Source organism: Clarias gariepinus, chromosome 18, assembly GCF_024256425.1.
Source record: "Clarias gariepinus isolate MV-2021 ecotype Netherlands chromosome 18, CGAR_prim_01v2, whole genome shotgun sequence".
In the NCBI taxonomy this organism is placed as follows: Eukaryota; Metazoa; Chordata; class Actinopteri; order Siluriformes; family Clariidae; genus Clarias; species Clarias gariepinus.
The window spans coordinates 11,026,242-11,038,411 of record NC_071117.1 but is presented as its reverse complement, the minus strand read 5'-3'; positions in this window follow the sequence as shown (position 1 = coordinate 11,038,411).

The window sequence follows — 12,170 nt, the reverse complement described above, 5'->3', positions numbered from 1 at the left end:
CCACAGGAACTTTATAAGAACTGTGCTTTGGCAGAGATATAAAGCAACAATCTACAAACACACCACCAGGTAGGGAGCAGGTGGTGGGCTGTTCAGTAATTGCACACTGTTCAGGCTTAGCGTGGCTAGCATGCACAAAACCTTCCAGTAGTAGCTTTTGATTTGCAAGAAGCACTTTTTGGGTTCTACCTCGAAGTTTTACCAAGCCAATCTTTCCACTGTCAGTTTGTCTTTTTCTGGACGCTAATGTCTTCAGCACTTGCTGGTATCCATAAGGGAGTACCTTAAAGTCAGGTAAGGTGCTCTCACAAAGATGCTCATATAAGGGGTCAAGTGTGTTTGTGCCAATGAGTAGAGGTGTGTCTGAGTTTGAGCGAATGTCAGGGACAACTAAGGCGAGAGTAGTTAGTTCAAGCTCTGACTGATCGAGAGCTTTGGGAAACGCGATACTCGTCTCGATGTATCCCAAGTAGGGGACTGTCTGACCATTCGCACATTCGACCTCTAGGAGATCACTGATGGGTTTTATAGGATGATCAGGTAAGTGTTTTTGATAGAAAGACTGGGCAATAGTGGTTACTTGAGAGCCTGAGTCAAGCAAGCAACTACATTCAACACCACTGATAACAATTCGGGCTGTGCATTTTTCACCCACAAGTTTTTTGGGAAGTTTAGGCACTGAGTGAATATTAACTGTTTTACATTGAGCTTTTGTTGTCCTTGTCTTAGTGGGACTTGGTTCAATTTTAGCACCCATCTGTCCCGCGACAGGGGCTCCTTCTAGTTTAAATTAAAAGACTCACCGACTGGTCTTGATAGTTCCCATTCCCGCTGCTTGTGTCTGAGGGCATTCCTTTTAGCGGCTACTAATGCTGGGTTCGCCTCATTACTACAGTTAGAGGCGATATGACCGTCCTCCCCACACTTGAAACAATATCCAGGTTTGGGTTTGGCTGACACGGCAGCGATTTGTGGTATTCGTTCTAGCTTGTCATGAGTTTTGGTACTCAAGTTCGGTTTTGCTTCCTTCTGGGGTTTCTTTGATCTTTTCTCTGTCTTGTCAGCTCTGAGCTGTGCGATTTGAGTCCTGAGGTCAGCAATTTGCTTCTGGAGATCGGCAGAATTGTGATCCATCTCATGCTCATAATCATTCCTACCTTGAGGGCACGTAGTTTGCATGCTGGAATACACACGAGTCTTTTGTACCCCCAAATGTTGTTTCATGCGGTTTGCTTTACTCGCCTGTTTGTCCTCTTCTGTGCGTAATTGGAGAAGTAGCTCCGCAAAATGAGGTGGATCGTCTTTCTTTTGTTCGAGCTGAAGGTTTGCAATCAATGAGCTGTCCCAACACCCTCTGCAAAATTGTCTCAAGAGCTGCTTATTAACATCACTAGACGCAATTCCGTCTCTCTTTATTACTAGGTTTAACACGGTGTGCAATCTTTGCAGGTAATATGAGGGTTTTTCGCCTCCGTTTTGGTTGGTGTTTAAGAAGCGAGCAAAGAGTTCATCACCGTCCTCTACAGTTGCATAAGCAGAATCAAGATGTTCGAGGTAAGTTTTGGGGTTTGCTTTTGGACCAAGAGCTTTCACCAGGTCTGCTGCAGGGGGTGAAAGACTTTCAACAATTTTTCGCACAACTTGAGTTTCGGTGAATGAGGGATCGGTCAAGCAAAACTCTACGCTGCTGCGCCAAGTGTCATAATCAGTTTCGAAATGAGGATGTGGAACTCTCCCTGAAAAAGGTTTTAGTCTGTATTGCGAGTTTGGTGAGGGAACAACGTCGCTGCTTTTAACAATGTGCTCTACAATAACTCGCTGCACTTCAGGGGTGCTTAAGAGGTTGGTGGGAATCTGAGGGGTTGGTTTCTCAGCCTCTACAGGTGGGTGAGCATCATCCCAGGCGCTTACATGGTCACTATTGGCTGTTAAAGGGGGAGAAGGTAGGGCCTCATCACTGCGGAACACTGGCTCTTGTTCTGTGGAAGGCTCAGCTGTGTGGACCTCCCCTCCCAACGACTCTCCAATTTTAGCTAGCTCATCCATCAAAAGGTCTTTAAATGATCGGTTGCTTCGTGCTGCCACGTCTTTAAGCTGTGACAGGTAAGTTACAGTAGCTGATGCGCTGGTTTCAATGCTATATGCACTGGCTAGGTCTCGTATGCGATAGATGACTTCTGGTTTTACTGTGCAAGGTCTGTCACAAGGCAAATACCTTTTCTCTAGTTCCTTAACAGTAGCCTCATGTTGAAACTCCACAATAATCTGACCCCCCGTTGGTAATTTAATGTGCCTACTGACAGGACCGAAAGCTTCTAAGAACTCAATTATTTCGTTATCAATGTCTGTGTTAGTTAAACCACTGACCAAAACAGCATTTTGAACTTTAACATTCTCTGTTTTCACAACTTCCATTGTTAGGGCATGTGAAAGCACCAGTAGTTGGAAAAAAAAACAAGTAACTGTGAAGCTCCAGGCACTCTTAAAGGTTTTATTAAATCTTGGGTGGGCTAACAACTCTGCAACCCTCCTGGCTGGCTCGCCAATTTCTGTAGCCCGCTACAGGATAGGGTAGGGTCGGTTATGGTAAAATGGAGAAAATGGGCCAATAGCTAGATTCGCAGGAGGGATAAAGTGAGTTGCATGGAGAAGAATGACTGGAGTCACAGATAAAATTGTCTTGAATTGTATTGATATGTATAACAATGAGTAAACAACTCTTTCTACAGGAATGGAAATATAAAATAAAAACAACAGCAATAGTAATTCCCCAACCCTATCTGAGCTCAGATATGTCAGTCTTGCCAGCGTAATAGTCAGTGTTCAGTCAAGTAAAATCCCAAAAGTCAAAAGTCTGTGATTGGTGCGATTTCGTCCTACCGCACTGTTGTGATTGTTCATGAAAGAAGAGCGACCTGCCCTTCTGGGCCAACTCGGAATGGCTCCGGTTCGATTCAAAAAGAAAGGCTCGCCATCTTCCTCGTCAGGAAGAAATCCAGATCTCACGGTCCCACAAAAACCTAGCCTGTAAACAACAGGGCTATTACAATTCGATTCACACACTCTATAGTGATGTATATGGCCATATGTGTAAATAATGCAAGTGCTTTAACTAAACAAGCACAAAACATTCATTTTAATTTCTAACTAATCTAGACAGTGCATGTTAATCATGAATGCAATCTTTAAATCACAATCATCTTATTTTATCATCATAGTGCACATTTCTATCAGAAATCATTAATAAACCATAAACTATGGTAGGTTATCTTTACAGTACCGCTCCTTTAACTGAACGACCAGGAGCATTGCTTTACATTGCATAGTAATGAAGCAATATGTTGATTACACTTAATGTACAAAATAAATTTAAGAAAAATATACAAAGATCCACAGACTGTAGTTTTACAGTTTGTTAAGGCAGCAGCATCATAAAAAATATGCAGAAACATCAATACAGGGCTGCTCAAGCATCATTGTAACAAGAAAATAAAATAGCTTCATAACCCTTAATATCAAAATTAACTTCTTCCCCATCATCTTATTTTAGTGCGTTTAATATTCAACAAGTAATATTAAACTATCAGCAGCACACTAGATGAGTGCTCAAAGTAGTTAACTTCATAAAGAAACTGTGTGTTCTCCCACAGTGAAAACATGGTCGGCTCCAGCTACAACTAGGAGCATTAGGCTAGTTAGCTTTTCCATTAGCCTGATTCGCCCAGTCCCAATCTAACTCACCAGCGCGCTTCAAATGTTCACTCTTAGAGAAGATCCAGTCCGCTTCATCCACACCCGTGCAGATCTACAACATTGAAATTGGCCATTATGTTTCCCGTTAAATTCTTGCTAGCTTTTTAGCTTCAAGTGTAGCTTAACAGCTTCCGACTCACCGCGTTGATTCCGAAGTTCAAAAAGTTCACCCAAGCTCGTCCCTCCGAAATCCTTGCAGATTTCCGGTATGGATATTTGCTCAATTTATCCCGTTTATAGTTGTTTTTTTTTTTTTTCCAGCAATAACTCACAGTTTAAATCAACAGTGGTCTCATGCACATCCGTCTCTGTGTGTGTGTGTGTGTGTGTAAGCACATGCGACGCTACAGAGCAGGTGAGGGCGGGGCTTGCTCCCTCTTAACCAGTAGGAGTCTTACATTTACTTCTCGGGGTTTTATTCTTATATTTATATCATTCATCTTTTATTTTGAATTTACTTTAGCTCCGTTTAGTGATGAACAGGCTAATTGTGAATCACAATTTGACAATAACAATGTTGTAGTGCATTACTGAGACATGCAAAACTAACTGGGGTTACAATAGGTACATTTAACATTGAGGAACATCCATGATTTAGTTAAGAATTAGATGATAATTAATTTTCCATAACAGCAGGTACATGGATATGTTGTCGTTTCTATAGTAATGCCTTACAAATAACATTTAAAAGATGTGTTGTATTAATTGTTGATACAGTGAAGTTTTCTGCAAAAAAGGATTATTTAAGATTCAACATGTTGTAACAATCAAAAATGCAAAAAGCAGTCACTTTAAAGGTCCCTATTACAGATGGAAACAGTTCCCAGTGTCAACCCGAAGTGTTATTTCCAGTTGAAACATCCCTCAGATGATGCATTTTTTCATACCTCAAACTCACTTTGTTTTCCTCCTCCCGAACACGCCAATTCAGTGTTTATGTAAATGAGCTAATGCTAAGCCACGCCCACTGGAGAAACACGCTGGGGGAGGGTGTGTCCTTATATGAGGTCACAATAAGAGGCAAAATCTAATGGCTTGTTTAAGTAAGTGTTTTTGTGTAAAAGTAAAACCCTTTTAATTATAATGAATAAACAGCCACATTAAAGTGTTTTTATATAAAAAAGTCCCTACAGATAAGAAAACATTTAACATTAAAGATAATCATATTCTTTCATGTAGAGGGAAATTTAAATATGTGAGAGAGGTTTGGGTGTTATTTCTGGTTCATGAATATTTTAGTCACCTTGTAAAATAAACCCAAATAATACATAATTATCTCTATAATTTGCAGGAAAATATGTTCATCCACCTTTCACCTGATGTTCCTGGTCCTATTTATTCTCCGACTCCTCGAGTCCCTCACCAGCAGGTAACCAGATTGTTAGCCAGCGCTGCCTCTGTGTTTGCGCATACGACTGTCTAATCTGAGCCCGGACGCGGAGCAGGAACAGCCGCTCCATAAATATTCATCACCTTTAGCCAACATCAGTAAATATTCATAATCAGTTAGCGTGTGGCTGGGGAGAGACCCGAAAGGTTAACACGGTTATAATGCTGAAGTCTTCTCATACGTCTCATTGCTTACTGCTCAAGAGATTTCCAAGAAAGAATCAATGAATTAATTAAATAAATACATAAATAAATAAAGGAACACTAAATGAAAAACTATACCAAACTATATAATACTATACTATGTTGTAACTGTAATGAGTACTACAAGAGTACTGGCAGCCTTTAGGAGAATGAACAAAACTGAACACATTCATACAGTATAAACACTTTGCACATTGAGTCACCTCGAGAAAGTACTTGTTGTTTGTCTAAAATAAAAAAAAAGCCCAAAATGCACACAAATTGTCCTGAATTAAAAAAAACAAAAACATCATTTTCAAATTGCCTTCATCCTCCATTTAATCTATTATTGCCTTTGACCAGATATACAGTACAGCTGAATTCATCTGGGGAGAAATGAAGACTGCATACAAGTCCCCAACCCCTCTAAGTTATAGTGGTGGGTCGTTGATGCATACGGCTGTTTTGTGGCTGGTGGTTCAGGGACACTTGCGAAGATTGATGGCATCACCAGGCTCCCTCTGCCATGAGGCTTGAACATAATTGGATCTTTCAACAGGATAATGACCAAAACATATATCCAAATGTGAGGACACAAAATCAATGTCTGGCCTATATCTCGGTCTCGGGATTTGAAAACTACTCGTCTGGAAAACTCCACATGCACGCATCGCACACAGAGCAAGGAATAAAAAATCTGGATGAAGGTATGATGCAGGAAATTTTTTACACGTCTCCAACCTTAAACATTACAGTTACAAGAAATGGGAAGCTTTACCTAATCTTAATCCAACACATTCTCAGGGATTACTATGTAATGAACATTTTCTTGTTGTGGCGCATACAGTATACAGTACTATCCAGTTAAAGCTAAATAATAACTTCTTGTTCGTTTAATTATTTTGTAAAGCTACATTATATTTGTATTTCAAGATAAAAGAGAAAGATTAAAGGTACAAAATAATCATACAAGTCCAGCGAAAAGAAACAGACAATTTGCTTATCCTCTTGTTCACGACTGCCAGTGAAAGGTGCCAATACTTTTGAAACAGACACCACATATACTGTAATCATATTATTTATTTTTAGGTCCTTATCATGAACGGTGCTAATACACTTTATTTAAAGTCAGTTTTTCTCTCTTGACTCGTAGCTGTGGCACCACTGGGATTCAAACTCGCATCCTCCTGGTGAGAAACCATGCACTAGACAATAGAAAAAGGATTATGTATTGACTATTGTCCAGACACAGACCTTCTTGTACATTTTCATTCGTGCAGTACGGTCGGGAGCACACTCTCTGAGTCAGAACAGGGACAGTCTTGACCTAAATATCAAAACCGCTAAAAGCACAATAACCTTCTGTATGTCCTTCTTCTGTTTTGTCAAAAGAGAGAAAGAGGACAATGATTACAGTGATTAAAGTCTGTGTCATGCTTTGGGAATACCCTGAACTGACGGGACATTTCTCCCACACCGCCCGGCCTCTCCCGCACAAGGTCAGAACAGAGGATGCACTGTGTTCCACAAAGCAGGAGGTTTATCGGAGCCATTTAAAGTCATTTTTATGTCGACACCAGCAATGAGGATCAAACCAAATCTGGAAATCTTGTCCAAAATGACTTAAAAATAAAATTTTTATTCCTTTAAAGGAATATTTAATCCATATAAAGGAATGCATATGTGCTTAAATCTCTATTCACCACTAGCTCAGTACTGTATGTGTGATTACAACAGATAAGAAGTTCACCATGCTCCCTTATGCTGAGAAAACAACAAAATTTTCACTTAGTATATGTTTAATGCCTGTTGTTTGGTATCTGATATTTATTAACACATTATACATATTTAAACTTACAATCATCATACAATAGCAACGATTCATTTCCAAGATTAATTGACATGATGTAATGCACACGCCTACCTTGTTTCATGAGGACCAATCAGGGCTCATACAGGGATCTTATCTTATAGGACCCAGAACAAATCCGCAACTAAAAATATAACAATCTGTAAAATAAATATTAACGTGAAGTTTCTGTTAACAGTTAATAATAATGTTTTTTTTTTCATTCCATTTAACCCACTTCACTACATTATTTAAGCCTTCTTTCTTACCATGTATGGTGGAAATGTACTGTATTTTAGAGCAAATTCCAAACAGTTCTCTGCTTCACCAACAAGGAGGGAAGATGCACTGCCTGACCAGAAAAAATAAATCACACGCTCTTGCAAGCTTTGATTACTGTGCAAAATGTGATGGCCAAGATTGTTCCTCATGCTCCCAGAACCACCCTTTCACAAAATACTCTAAAATATGGCCGTGCATATCAGGGAGGAAAAACTCTATAGATGTGATAATCTGGTCATTCAGTACATTCAGGTCATCAGCTGACTTCATTTTATTGCCCCATAACGTTGCTGAGTCTAGACCTGAGCGACTGAAGCAACACCAGATCATAACACTGTCTTCAGAGGCTTGTACAGTGGACACTATGCATGATGGGTGCATCGCTTCATGTGCTTCCCTTCTTACCCTGACACGCCCATTACTATGGAATAGGGTCAGTCTGGACTCATTAGACCACATGACCTTTTCCTTTGCTCCAAAGTCCAATCTTTATGCTCCTTAGATTGATTTTTGATTTTTAATTAGTCTCACTAATAAGTTGTTTCCAACAACCTTTTCATCACATCTTACTTTCACATAGTGCTGATGTCTACTGTTGATTTTTTATTTTTTTACATTGTAATCTTTCCCAGGTTTTGCAATTGTCTTTTTTGCTTGACGCCAACCAATAATTTCTCCCTTTTAAAATAGTATATATATATATATATAGTTTTTTTGGCCAGACAATGTGGTGTTCAGTTAGAAGTTGAAGCACTGTTTTACAGAACAGTTTCTGGCTCCTCAATTTTCATAAGCAATTTTCAGCTGATTCCCTTTGAATACAAAAATTTCAATCTATCTACTTCAAGAGCTGGATGTTTGCTAATTAATCTCGCCTTCTGCTTTACAGCCACTTTGCTTTTAATAAAAGCTTCTTATTATGCTATGGATCACTTCACAATATATGAACCAGTAATGAAGGGTAGGGGAGTTGAGGGCCAAAGTACTTCAGAGTTCAATCTCATTTAGAACTTCAGCTAATTAGTAAAACCTTCATGGACTGAATATGGCATGCTAAAAAGCCTGTGACCCTGTGGGACTGCGGTCTGACACTCCCAACCTACATTTATAATCCTTAAGCCTGGGATATTAAAAAGAAGAACATGAAAAAGAAGAAGGTCCGGTTACTAAAAATAAAAAATCTGTGCCTACATAAAGGTCAAGATAAGTGACTAACATGCCTGAATACTCATAATACTGACCATTAATGAGAGCTTATAGATATAAATAATTATTAAATTTATTTTATTTTATTTTTTTTACAGTATGTGGCTTAGTGGTTAGCCCTGTCGCCTTGCACCTCCAGGGGCTGGATTCGGTTCCTGTCTGTGTGTATGGAGTTTACTTGTTCTCCCAGTGCTTACATTTACATTTACATTTAGGCATTTGGCAGACGCTCTTATCCAGAGCGACTTACATTTTTATCTCATTATACATCTGAGCAGTTGAGGGTTAAGGGCCTTGCTCAAGAGCCCAACAGTGGCAACTTGGTGGTTGTGGGGTTTGAACCTGCGATCTTCCGAACCATAGTCCAATGCCTTAACCACTAAGCTACCTCCGGCCCCTTGGTGCTTGGTGGGTTTCCTCCATGTACTCCGGTTTCCATTAGTGTTCCCGAATTTCCCATAGTGTGTTAATAAGCATGTGAGCGGCATTGGCACCCCATTCAGGGTGTACACTGTCTCGTGCCACAAGTCTCCTTGGATAGGCTCCAGGCCCACACTATCCTGTACAGAATAAACGTGGTAGAAGATAAATTAATTAATGAATTGAAATGTTTTTTTTGTTTTTACTTTTGCAATTTTGACTAAAACTTTGGACTTTTCGAAACACTTATAAGATGTTTCAAGTGGAGCCATTTTAACAAGATTAGAACATGAAATTATCCAAAGAACCTTCAAGCACAATACCTTGCATATTCATTATTTTTTAAGATGATTGATTGACAAATATGAGGTCTGGATTTGTTTTTCCAACTCTAATCAAGGTTTAAAGATCATAACAAGCTTAGGACGATTCAGCAGATGCTGGAAGAACAGTACAGATGCAGGCAGGAGAATTTCATTACATTTCATAAGCATTCAAAACAGACATGCTAATGAAATCGAAACCCAGCTGTTTCCTGATTGCTGCACATTAGACAGCAGTATTTCCCTATAAACAAGTGTTTTGTCATGTTTGTCGGTGCATGAAAGGGGGGAAAAAACTGCACCTCTAACCTGCTGTCCATTTGAATAAAACCAAACTCGCTGTGGGACTAGGAGGAGGAGCTCGAATAGGATGACGACAGTGGAGGCTTGATATGGGAAAGTGATTTCGCGTGCTTTTTAGTCATATCTTGGTGAATGGAAAGAGCTAAATTTGCTTCCATCTCCTACCACTGTATGATGACAGTCCTTTAAACAAAAAACGCCTCCTTTTCTAATCAACCGAGGGGAAACTTGGCTTAATCCTTCATGGAACAGTCAATAAGAAAGATCTTAAAGGAATACTCACACACACACACACACACACACACACACACACACATTTCAATGAGTCATCGACATACCTTTTTGTCCTTTCCTTCGTGCTGTTGTTTCTATGACGACCACCCAGGAGGCTGCAGTTGGTGGTCTACTGACCGTGAAGAAACTCAATGCTCATCCAGTCACACACGTACACACACACACACACACACACACACACACAGCTGAATACAGGAATAATAAGCTGGGACAAGCATTCAAGCTATTTACAGTTTCTAACCTGTGCTGTTTTCAGTTTATTCTCACACCAGGAGAGAATGTGACTACACAAGTCTGAACTTACACCGACATTACACTGTGCCAGTGGCTCCAGGGATCACAGTTGGGTGGCTTGGATGAATACAAATAACTTTTGCAATTGTAACAAAAAAAAACAACGTAATGTATAGTTTGACTGTTGGCGAGACCACAGAGGCGGAGCCTCAACCGATATAATTATATGTACCAAAAATGGTCGGTTTTAGATGTCGTGCGGAAACCACCACAATTTCTGCAGCACATATTTCGCAGCCCATTTAAGAAAATGATACATTCATGTCTGTCCAAAGGGTAAAAAAAAAAAGGAAAGGCATGCCAAAAACAGGAGTATTTCACCCCACGACTACTCATGTTTACTGTTTGTCAGCAAAAAAGCGATAGATTTCCATGAAACCAGAAATCACCTTATGACTGTCTAAATTTGGAGTTTCTCTCAGGAACTGCCAAGGCATCTTCTGGGCTGTTAGCCAAAAAATGAATGAGAAGCATAAGCCAAGTATGTGTTATTCCCAGGAAACACAAAGTTAATTAACTTTCAAATTCTCGTTGGAAAAAAAAGGCGGCTCTGTTTGTTGTTGCAATTAATGATCATCAGTCACTGGGCTTTTTCAGTAAACCATATTTTTTTGATTACGAAGAACAACATGAAAACATACTTCAAACCATGCGCACCATAATTATAATATGGCTACTTCGGGTTTTGTATCATTTGAAGTATTACATAGCCGTTAACAAAAGAACCACAGTAAAACCACAGTGATGTCATGAGGTCAGAAATAGAAAAACATTTCTTGCCATGTGATACCCCAGGGGAACCCTGTGACCATGTTATACAAGGTATTCGTTCAAGTCAAACCTGGGTTTTGCGAAAATTGATTGACTTTTACAAGTGACCTCAAGCACAGTACAGTGATGAGACTCTTACCTCCAACTAACTTGTCAACAACTTGTGGAAGGGACGGATCTGTCTGTGGGAACTGTACACACAATCATTCACAAACACCACTCACACATTAAAGGAATCCCATACAGTCCTGACCTTGCTCCAAGCCATTTCCACATGTTTGGGCCATAAAAGAATTTTCAAGACATGAAGCAGGAAGTTTGATCTCGGCTCCAGCGTACTGAGAAAACTTTCTACCCTGATGGTATCCAAGCACCAGTTTACATTTCCATTTACGTAGGCATAGGCAGATGCTTTGATCCAGAGCGGCTTACAAAAAGTGCTTTGAAGTTTTTGTCGTTTGGATAGATACTTCCACTGGGTTGCTAGGTTACTAACTGTAAGTGCTGTCAGTCAAACTCATTTTCTTTTAATAGGGGTTGGGGGAGGGAGGCTAGTCCATAAGAACATGGTCCAATAAATCAGAACATGAAATGACTTTGCAGTAATGTTATAGTAAATCGAACTATAGTTCAGTGTTTAAAATCAGTTGTTTTATTTAACACTGATATACTGTAAGTGCATTAGTGTAGCAGGTTTTTACTCTCATAATGGTGTTCTGTTTTTCAGTGCAACGCAATGTCCTAGTTTGACCTGGACACCCCTACTTCTAATTTAATTGGTAAAAATATAAGAAACCTTCTGAGGTGAAATCATCACTCAATGAATGATGCAATGTAACATGACACAAAGCATTGTTCATAGTTTTGCTATAACAGCAAATTTTGAAGGGTCTTATTCTACAAACCAAAAAGTAAACCTAAAAACTCTGTATTTTTTTTTGTTTTTAAGAATAGCATGCATTGACTAATAACTAATGTTATACTGTAGAAGATAGAACTTTAGTTCAGTGTTTGAAATCAGTTGATTTATTTACTTGTCTTTATAATTGAGTGCAGAATGAAACCAGTTATAGGTTATAAGGCACTTCCTCATCATGTTTTGC